The following is a 10,782-nucleotide window of genomic DNA, read 5'->3' on the forward strand; positions in this document are numbered from 1 at the left end:
CCTGTATTGCTGCCGTGTGTTTTAAACAAAGCCGTTGAGAGTGCACGGTGATGTTGATAGATAGCATTGTTGTAAATACATTGATCAGTGTTGCCATTGTCTGGGAAAACGTGTATATTTCTGCGCAGGTAATGGGTGTGTAACAGTGAATATTTGTTGGTAGGGGTAACATGTTCCCTAGTTAAGGGTATCGTAGGACCCTTAAGTGCTAGGTGCCTGGTGTCGGCCTAGTGGCTCGGTAGTAGATACCGCAGTCTATACACATAAGCAGGTGTAGTTGTCTTTGTTGTAGTTTCGGCTCTCAGTGTGATTACAGTCTTCAGTGATCAGTTGGGGTTATTTGAGCATTGTAATTGAACCGCACAGTTTTGGCTAAATTGTGATTGTGAACTGAATAGAGGGTGGATGAAAGGGTAAGTGTTATTGGAATACCTACATGCTAGCAGTTGAAAGGTAGTCAAAAAGGGATTAGGTGCGTGGAAGCAGCCTGGTTATTCTTCCATAGGTGTGTGGGCGCATCCTGTTAATATCGTCCGCAGGTAAGTGAAAGTATCTTGACTGTCTTTCACCAGTCTAAATCTCTATTGAAAGCTTAGGGTTCTCCCAGAATGGGAGCCAAGCAAATGGTAGAGATGTTAGATGTGCTGCTGTTAGAAGCGCCGCTTGGGTCGGCACGCCATATTATGCATACTAAGTACGGTGCTTATGCGATTAAGTACTGTGATGTATGGTTTAAAATGACGATGAAGAGTGTTAGACCGTTCCCCAGAATTGGCAGCTTTGATAAGGAGGTATTGAACAATGTCTGAGATAGCATCTATATGGTGCGCTCTCGAATGAAAGAGGTAAAATATAACGAGTGTTTAAAATTGTGGCAGCGTGAGGGGGATGCGTGGCTTAAAGGCGTGCACGCGATGCAAACTAGCGTTGCGAGCACGTCACAGGAGAGTGCACGCGCAGCGCTAAACTGCGGTGCAGCAAGGTAGCATTGCGGAAGGTATTGCCAGTGGTTCACGTGCACCACCACCGCCTTATGCGGATGGGGGTGCAGGTACCGTTGTTGTAAAAACCCTTAAAAATTTAACAAGTAACTTGTACCCTCTCTTGAGTAATCACAAAGAAAATGTTTATGATGTGGATTATGAACCTGTTGTTATGTCTGCCATTTCCCATACTGTACACATGTTAGATGCTCCACCACAACAAGCACAAGTGGTGCCGCCATCTTCATCAGTGATTGTACAGGAAGTGTTAACATCCACTGCACCCGTAGAGGAATTTGTTAACCCTATACGTAGCAGTAATAGACTAAATCTCCAGTCAGGTAACAAGGTCAAAGGTAGCAGTGCAGCCGGTCTGCATCCCATCCGGACAATAACTGTTCCAAGTGGGAATGCGGATGCGAATGGTGTAATGCCCACAAGGGAGGTAGCAATGCATTGTCCTTGGACAAGAGCGGAGCTAAATTCCATAATGAATGATTTCCCTGATCCTAAAAAGGAATTAGCCAAATGCCAAAAATTTTTGAAAAATTTGGGTAGTGCTCACGAGCCAACCATTAAGATTGGCGAGTGGTGTTAAGGGCTTGTCTTCCACACAATACCGACGTGAAAAAGTCTATCACGGATTGCGTATTGGATGGAGATGGTCACGTAACAGACCAAGTAAACCAAGGTAACATTTCCCACATTGTAACTCAATCGGGTATATATTTTCCAGTAGTAGTTAACTGGAGTAAAATTTTCACCATAAAACAAAAAGAGAGTGAATCTGCAGAAGATTATTGTAACCGAGCTCTGCAGGCTATCACCCAGTACACTGGAATAGAGGATATTAAATATAGCACTCATCACAGGGGAATGATCATCACTGTACTTATGGATGGTCTGAAAGAGAACCTAAAGACCAGAGTTCAGACCTTACTAACTGGCTGGAGAGGAGTTACTGTAGACACGCTCATAGAATCTGCTATTGAACAGGATAAAAACATCCTCAAAAAGAGAGAGACCCAGAGCGAGAAGCTAATGGCTGTTAGTATTCAAGCTCTAGAAGGAATGACTGTAACATCACCAGACACACATGCACCTGCACAGCTACACGTTCTCACCAATCCTGCACCACCACAAACACAGCCCTACCCCACTTATCACACACAGCCTCAAAACCCATACTACCCACAACCACCATATTACCCTCAACATCCTTATCCACACCCACAATCTTTCCCTACCGCTCAACCCACACAGCAACCCTTTCACCCACCCCACTCATGAAGGTGCTATAACTGCAACCGTCGGACATGTAAATAGGAACTGTAAGGTGAAGAAGGTAGGACCCCCTAACCAGGGAGTACCTAGATATCCCCATAAGGGATATACACAGAGTACAGGAAATCCACAACAGTCACCAGCTCCAATTGTGGCCTTAAATGCTGTATGGAGAGTTAGAGTCATCGCTAGGGGTCAGGTCATACCTGTAGTCTACAGACAGTCAGGTTAACGGGAAGTACTAGGGAAGAACCAGTGATGATGGTTGATGTAGCTGGTACTAAATATCCTTTTCTTGTAGACACAGGGGTGACCAGATCAGTGATAAAATCTCCACCTAATTTACAGGTGACCAGCGAGACAGTACCAGCAATGGGTGTAACAGGTAAAGTGCAACATTATCCTTTAACCAAATCCACAGAGGTCACTATCGGGCCATTGCATACCAGGCACTCTTTCCTCCTGGCAGCAGCGGCTCCTACTAACCTACTGGGAAGGGATTTGCTATTTAAGATGGGATGTGTCATATATTGTACCCCTGATGGTATATTTCTAGATATCCCAGAGAGAGTTGCGCACAAGGTGAGAGATATGTTGCACACTCCCCAAAGGATAATGTATCACTCTACCGGTTCAGGTAAAAATCCATCTCAGGTAGATCAAATGTTATCCCAAATTCCAGATTCACTTTGGACCAACGATGGACAGGACACTGGATTAATGGCAAACGTAGCTCCCGTAATAGTAAATCTAAAGAGCGGTAGGCAAGCCCCCAAAAATCCCCAGTACCCATTAAAACAGGAGGTAGAATTAGGGGTTTATCCCATAATTGAGCGATTATTACAGCAGGGAATTTTAGTCCGTACAGCAAGCGTAGCCAACAGTCCCATCTTTCCTGTGAAGAAGAGTGGTGGGAGGGGTGATAGGCTGGTACAAGACCTTAGAGGGGTTAATAAGATAGTAGAGAGCCAATTTCCCGTAGTGCCAAATCCAGCTGTCATTCTTATGCAGATCCCAACAAATGCAACCCATTTCACGGTCAATGACCTCTGTTCTGCTTTCTTCTCTGTACCTCTTCATCCTGACTGTCAGTACCAATTTGCTTTTACATACAGGGGAGTACAATATCCATGGACACGATTTCCCCAGGGTTTCATAGATAGCCCCAGTATCTTCTCCCAGGCCTTACACGACTGTTTACAATCTTTTCAACCTGCCAATGGATCTGTTCTAATACAATAACCCGGCCCGGACACGGAAAGGATTGACAGATCGATAGCTCTTTTTATGTTATGTTCTGATTCGTTTAGGTCATGTTTAAATGATACTAAACTTTTATTGCTTCATCTCTCGCAAACAGGACACAAGGTTGCTAAGGACAAACTACAGCCATGCCAGTCCAGGGTTAAATACTTGGGACATTGTCTAACCCAGGGGTTACGACATCTGACAAATGACAGAATCCAAGCCATACAGAACAAGGCACTGCCGCAGAATCAACAGCAAATTCGTACCTTCTTGGGAATGTGTGGATACTGCAGAATGTGGATCCCAGGTTTTTCTATTTTGGCCTTGCCATTACAGGACTTTGGACCTCATACAGAGGCGGTCGCAAGAAGTGATCGCTCTCTCTGAATGAGGGCAGGCGCTTTTTTTTTTTTTGGTGCGGCCTCCTGGTCGCAAGCTAAGCTGTGGGTTACCACCCACAGCTTAGCTAGCGACCATCGAGGCATGCAACCAGACCCTAAGGTAGGATCTGGGCACACGCAAGCCCCAGGGAGCTTTCTGCTCTGATGAAGCAGGAAGCTCCCCACTGACATCACTGATGATGTCAGTGCGGCCGCCCACAAAACGGTAGGCGTTCCTTTAGGAACACCTCCGTTTTGGAAACCACCCCCCCGGCCCGCATACAAAAAGGGGCGAGCTTTCAATCAACATCGACAGCCACCCCTTTTGTAGCGAGCTCTGGAGCGAGAGAGAAACGGGGCTTGCGCACGTGCAGTGCGGCCGTTGAGCATGCGCAGGGCTACCCATCGACCCGGTTGCGAGCACATCGGTGCTTGCGACCGGGTCTGAATGACCCCCTTAGTCTCTTCCTCAAAGCCCGATCGTGTCATACACACAGAGGAATCAGAGCAGGCTTTCCTTAATCTTAAGGATAGTCTGACAAAAGCACCTGCATTGGGAATACCTGATTATGAAAAACCTTTTGATTTGTATTGTACGGAAGCTGATGGTTGTGCAGCAGGTGTCCTCACAAAAACATGGTGATGCCAGTAGGCCCGTAGCATACTACAGTGCACAATTGGACACTGTGGCAAGATCACTACCAACGTGTTTAAGAAGTGTAGCAGCAACTGCTTTATTGGTCAGTAAGAGTGAGGATGTGGTACTAGGCCATGATATGATTGTCTATACTCCACATTTTGTATCTGCTTTGCTAAACTCTGCCCAAACCAGACATGTCTCCTCAGCTAGATTCACAAATGGGAACTAGCCTTAATAGCACCTGCAAACATCACCATCAAATGGTGCAGTACGTTAAACCCAGCTACGTATTTACCATATGTGCAACATGATGCAAAAAGGGTGGAGAGAGGTGAATCGCTGGCGAAAGGTGAGTTCTGCAGGTATATTGATGCACATGATTGTATGGAATATCTGAATCAAACCTTTACTGCAAGACCTGACATACGGGACACACCTTTAGAAAATGTAGATGTGACATATTACATGGATGGGAGTTGTCATAGACAAACTGACACTGGAGAGTTATGTACAGGTTATGCTGTGGTAAATGACAAGGTCGTTATAGAGGCCGAACCTTTAGGTCCACCACACTTGGCCCAAGTGGCGAAACTGGTGGCACTAAAGAGGGCGTGTGAATTAGTGGAAGGTAAATCTGCTAAAATCTACACTGACTCTAGGTACACCTTTGGGGTAGTACACGATTTTGGCGCTCTATGGCGTCTGAGAAATTTTATGACAGCAGCAGGCACACCAATTGCACATTCCAGACATATAAAGGGACTATTGACAGCAATCCAATTGCCTAAGACAGTGGCGGTAATTAAGTGTAAAGCCCATACATGTGAGTATGATCCAGTGTCACTGGGCAACAACAGGGCAGACGAAGCTGCAAAATGGGCAGCAGGGTTAAAAATTAATGTACCAACTGAACAAATGATGACTTTTCAAACAATTGACATGCTGAAATGAATTGAGATGCAAAATTTATGTTCCATTCAGGAAAAGGCAGTCTGGAAGTCCAAGGGATGTGGGCAAGAGTCTTCTGGACTCTGGAGAGATGGACAAGGTAAGCCAGTGGCACCCAAGGTGTACTACCCAAGCCTGGCTGAGGCAGCGCACGGTGTGACTCATTTGGGAAAGCAAGGTATGTGCAAATTGGTGAGAGTGTACTGGTGCGCACCGGGTTTTTCTTCTCAAGCGGAAAAGAGAGCAATGTCCTGTCTGACCTGCTTGAGGAAAAACATTGGGAAAACGATCCCTACCGAACCATCCCACATTCCTCCGACTGACGGACCTTTTCAGGTAATACAAATTGATTTCATCCAATTACCACCCTGCAGGAATCTCAGGTATGTATTAGTGTGCACTGATGTGTTTTCTAATTGGGTTGAGGCATATTCAGCTGCCACTAATACTGCTGCGTTCACTGCCAAGAAAATTGTTCAGGAGTTTGTACGCAGATACGGTATCCCTAAAATTATTGAGTGATAGGGGTACTCCATTTACAGGTGGTGTTTTCCAAAATATGTGTAAGCTGATGGGTACTAATAGTCGACTTCATACCCCCTACCGACCGCAAGCCAGTGCCAAGGTGGAGAGGATGAACGGGACTATTAAAAACAAAATCATGTCGGAAACTGAACTAGGTTGGCCAGACGCACTACCACTTGTCCTTCATAGTATCAGGACAACTCCTATGCCTCCTCTTAATCTGTCCCTCTTTGAAATACTGTTTGGTAGACAACCTCATTTGATTATAAGTCCGCAGGAAGATTTGAAAGGTAACTGTAAGGTATCTTATAACAATGAGTAAACAGTTAAAACAGCAACAGCAGAAACTGAAATTGTTGTCACATGATATGCCTGAAACAAACTGTCATGATGTTGAACCTGGAGAATTTGTTATGATCAGAAATTTCTTGCGATCAGGTTGACTGATCGGTGGGAAGGCCCATATCAGGTGTTGCTGACAAGTACAACCTCATTGAAGATGACGGAGAGAGATACCTGGGTCCATTCCACTCACTGTAAGAAGGTCAACCAACCGGTGGGGATACAAGGCGGAGACGAGGCAGATAACGTGGACCTGTCGATCGTGAGCTTGTTCCGGTAGGGTTAAAAGGTTGCAGTGAGATATCTGAACTAAAGAAATTTGTAGGTCCTTGCTATGGCAATGGACTGGTCTGCTGTGTTCATTTTTGTATTATCTTCCAGAGTTTCCATCATCCTGGTTTGTTCGGGGATTTCTGGTTTCTGTGACGGGGGACCGATAGAGGAGATGGGAGCTAATGGCAGTATTGATGGAGTGGAGTCGAGAGGAGGAGTGCTATGCCAATGAGGGGAGTGTCTGACCAATCTTAGTACAGTAATTGTTAAGAGATCTGCTATTTTGGATACTCGGAGACAGTGTGAAGATCTATCGTCTGAGGATTATTGTATGTGTGTGTGAGTTCTGTGGGTCCGTAATTGATGAGAGATGCATCCAACGGTGTCAACCTAAGTATAACCAGTTTTGGGGTTTGTATCCTTTAGAGGATTATCACACCATGATGGGCAAAATTTTAAACCAAACAGACTGTTGGGTGTGCTTTCACATGACCCAAAGACAGCATAATGTAGGATTAGTGCCATTCCTATTAAACGTCTCTGAGGTTTTAGAGTTACAAAAAGGGAAGACACTGGATGGAAAATTTCTTAATACCAAACCACCTCATTTTAAACTCCACCAGTACCAGGCAGATAAAACACTTATGTTTAAACATCACAAACTCCAATGAACCAGGAAGTTGGGAGGTGACTGGGAATAACCAGACGATTACCTTCTCACAAAAGGCTGACCGTGAGCCTATGAATTATGAACTGTTACGCACAATTAGGTCAGGTGGAAGACACTTCTGGTATAAATATACACTAAGTAACACCAAGGAAATGGTTGGCAGAATACCAGAAGGGTACTGTGCTAGGGTTATACAACCAGAAACATGTATAAGCCAGATGGGAGAACCTGAGATAGGATTATTTGTGAGGGAAATGTGTTGGATGATCATGATGCATTATATTCCTTATGTTCTCCCTGATGATGTATATTTTATATGTGGAAGGAAAGCGTATAAGTGGCTCTCTCCGAGTTCCGAAAGGTTTGTGTTATCTGGGAAGAGTAGTTCCAGAAGTTATGACCCTCACACATGGTGAAATGCTGGGTATTCATAAAAACACACCATCACCATATCATCACACAGAGTATGAACACAGAGACAAAAGAAATATGATACCTGGTGACGTGCATAAAGCCACACAGTTAATTAGTGAGACAACTGACTTTCAGGTTTTGGCAGCATTGGATCCCACCAGGATCAGTCGGGGTACAATAATTTTTAGATATATCCAAGATCTTGCTAAATTAATAGATATCACCAAGATGTATGATGACACATTCAGGTATACAGGTAGGGAGTTGCAAGCTTACAAGATAGAACTTGTGCAACATAGATTAGTGTTAAATTATTTAACAGCTGTCACTGGAGGGTATTGTGTAACTTTGGCCACCCAATTTGGTGTAAAATGTTGCACTTACATTACAAACGATACCAGCGATACCAAGGAGGTGATAGACAGGAAGATGTTGTTTGCTATCAAAGGGTGGACTGTCGAAGTCGGATAATTGGCTGCGCAACGCCATTTTGCGAATGGCAATGAGATGCCATTTTGCGACTGGCCGCCCAGCGCCATTTTAGTGAATCTCGCCCATTAAAAGTACATACGGCGATGCTATTATTTAGCGTTGTGCGATTCCCAAGCAATAGAAAGTAGTTAAAAGTCCTCATCATATAAACAGTCACTAAAACATATAAAATGATTAACCCTGCAAAACACGCACCATGGTATACTCCACAAACACGTAGTCGCACAACGCTAACTAGCGTCTTTTCCCAAATCCCCAATACTTGCACACTTGCATAAAAGGTTCCCTAGCATTAAAGTGTAATATTCAAGGTTTATTCAGTATTATTAATGTTGTGAAATAAATGTAATTTGATATCTAAGGTTTAGTGCATGGTAAGCAGACAGTGTTTGGTGTTGTACTGATCCACTGTGTCTTTGCAGATTTCCGGTACCATCGTTGAGAAGATCACAACATGTGTCTGCAAACTATGGACTATAGAGAGTTAAACATTACAATGTACTCTGTAATGTAACCAGCTTAGATTTAGTTTGCTGCGGGGAAAAATGACACAAAGGGCTGTTGGAGGCTGGTTTGTGTCCATTCGAATTGACCTAAGAACTATACTGTAACAGAAGAACCAATGGAATCATGCCAAACTGTTCTATTGTATTGCCTATCCCTGTAAGAGTATATATGTCGGCTCTCTAAACTTGGATGCCAGTCTTCTTGCCTTGCTGATGACGGAGGTTTCTATATTGATGCTGGTATCTGGGTCCAGAGCACGTGCGTATATAACAACTGTACCTTGGGTCTGTATGATTTATTTGCGCTAATTGTATTTTGATCACAGCATGTAACCTTCTGTTTTTATATTGAATAATAACTTTTTGTGCTTTGGAACCACACTCAAAGTCTGAAAGCATTTATTTCTTGTACGACTCATTACGCTAAATAGCGACAATTTAAGAAGGTATAGGTAGGTAGCAATCGACAGGTAGGAATCCATACCGGTGTACCGATGGTTAGCAGGTCACCCATAGGCACAGCCGAAGCGTAACTGTGCCGCAGGCCCAACCTGAAATATCTAAACGATGTTATTCACAGACATATCAGGTGTACAGATTCGCTGTATATCGCCAGCCGATGGAACAAGCAATATATCGCAGTGTCTGTACCCAGCAAGAAGAGTGTAAGCTCCACTGTTGTGAAGGATTAAATATCCTCTCTACAATGCTGCATAATATGGTGCTGTATAAATAACCAGTAATAAAACATTAGTGTCACTGTGGGACTAATCACATCTACATACTAAGCTAACGGAGTTAACAAAAGGTAGTAACTAAGGTTTCTAAGGACTGTTTTCAGCTATTACTATTTGTCACTGGATGTTGTGAGATCTTTAGAGAAAGCACTTCGGTGAAAGGTGACTTATGCTGGTTACACACTGGCAGATATATTGGCCGTTCAATTTATCGGCAAATATATCTTGTGTGCGACGGCCAGTGTGTACAAGCGATATGTCTGTGAACGATGTCGATCACAGACATATCGCATGAGCTGTGCTGCACAGCCGATGCCCAATCTGCATGTATAATGGGGGCATCGTGCTGTGTGCATGGGCGGGTCAGCCGACTGACCGTGCACTTGCTGCAGAGGCCGTAGGGAGAAGGCTCCGCTAGTGACGTCATGAGCACTGACCTTAGGGGAAATAACACTGTAAACGTTATGGTTTTATTCTTTTCAGATGTCCCGAGACTACAGGAGGACCTTACACTGTAGCACTAGAGCAGAGGTTCTCAAACTGTGTCCTCAGGACCCCCACACAGGTCATGTTTTCCAGGTCACCCAGCAGGTGCACAGGTGTGTTCATTGCTCATTGACACATTTCAAAAGTGTCACTGGTGGAGATAATTATTTCACTTGCAATTTTGTAAGGAGACCTGGAAAACATGCACTGTTCGAAGGTCCAGAGGACAGAGGGCCTGATTCAGACCCACTCGCGAGCGCTCGCAAGCGGGTCGATGTTGCCCAAGTGCGCATGCGCACGACGGAGGCTGCTCCGTCGTGCGCATGCGCGAGACCCGAATAACAACGGGGAAGCCGTCGTTATGGGTCTTGCACCAAAGGGGGCGTGCTGTCGATAGTGAGTGACAGCACGCCCCCTTTGGTGGGCGTGCCAGGGGCGTGGCTGCCCAGACGGAGGCGTTCCCATGCGAACGTTTACCGTCTGGGTCCGGCTCCACTGACATCACTAGTGATGTCGGTGGGAGTGTTTTTGGCTCTGATAGAGCCAAAATCACTCCAGGGCTTGCGGCAGATGAGACCCTACCGCAAGGGTCTCGTCGCAAGCCCGATGGTCGCGACGGTCTTGACCATCGAGACCATCTTTTTGGCAGTTCACATAAGCTGTGGGTGGTCGCCCACAGCTATGCGAGCGGAGGCCGCTCCAATTTTAGGTAGGACGGCCCTGATTCAGAGCGAGCGCTCTTGTCAGAGCGTCCGGCTCTGAATCAGGCCCAGAGTTTGAGAACCTGTGCACTAGAGAAAATGTCAGGTCTGAAAATACATTCAGCAACTTCTACCCAAATAGAAGTACCACTA

This window comes from Taudactylus pleione, unplaced genomic scaffold (genome assembly GCF_031769625.1).
Source record: "Taudactylus pleione unplaced genomic scaffold, aTauple2 ptg001463l, whole genome shotgun sequence".
Classification (NCBI taxonomy): Eukaryota; Metazoa; Chordata; class Amphibia; order Anura; family Myobatrachidae; genus Taudactylus; species Taudactylus pleione.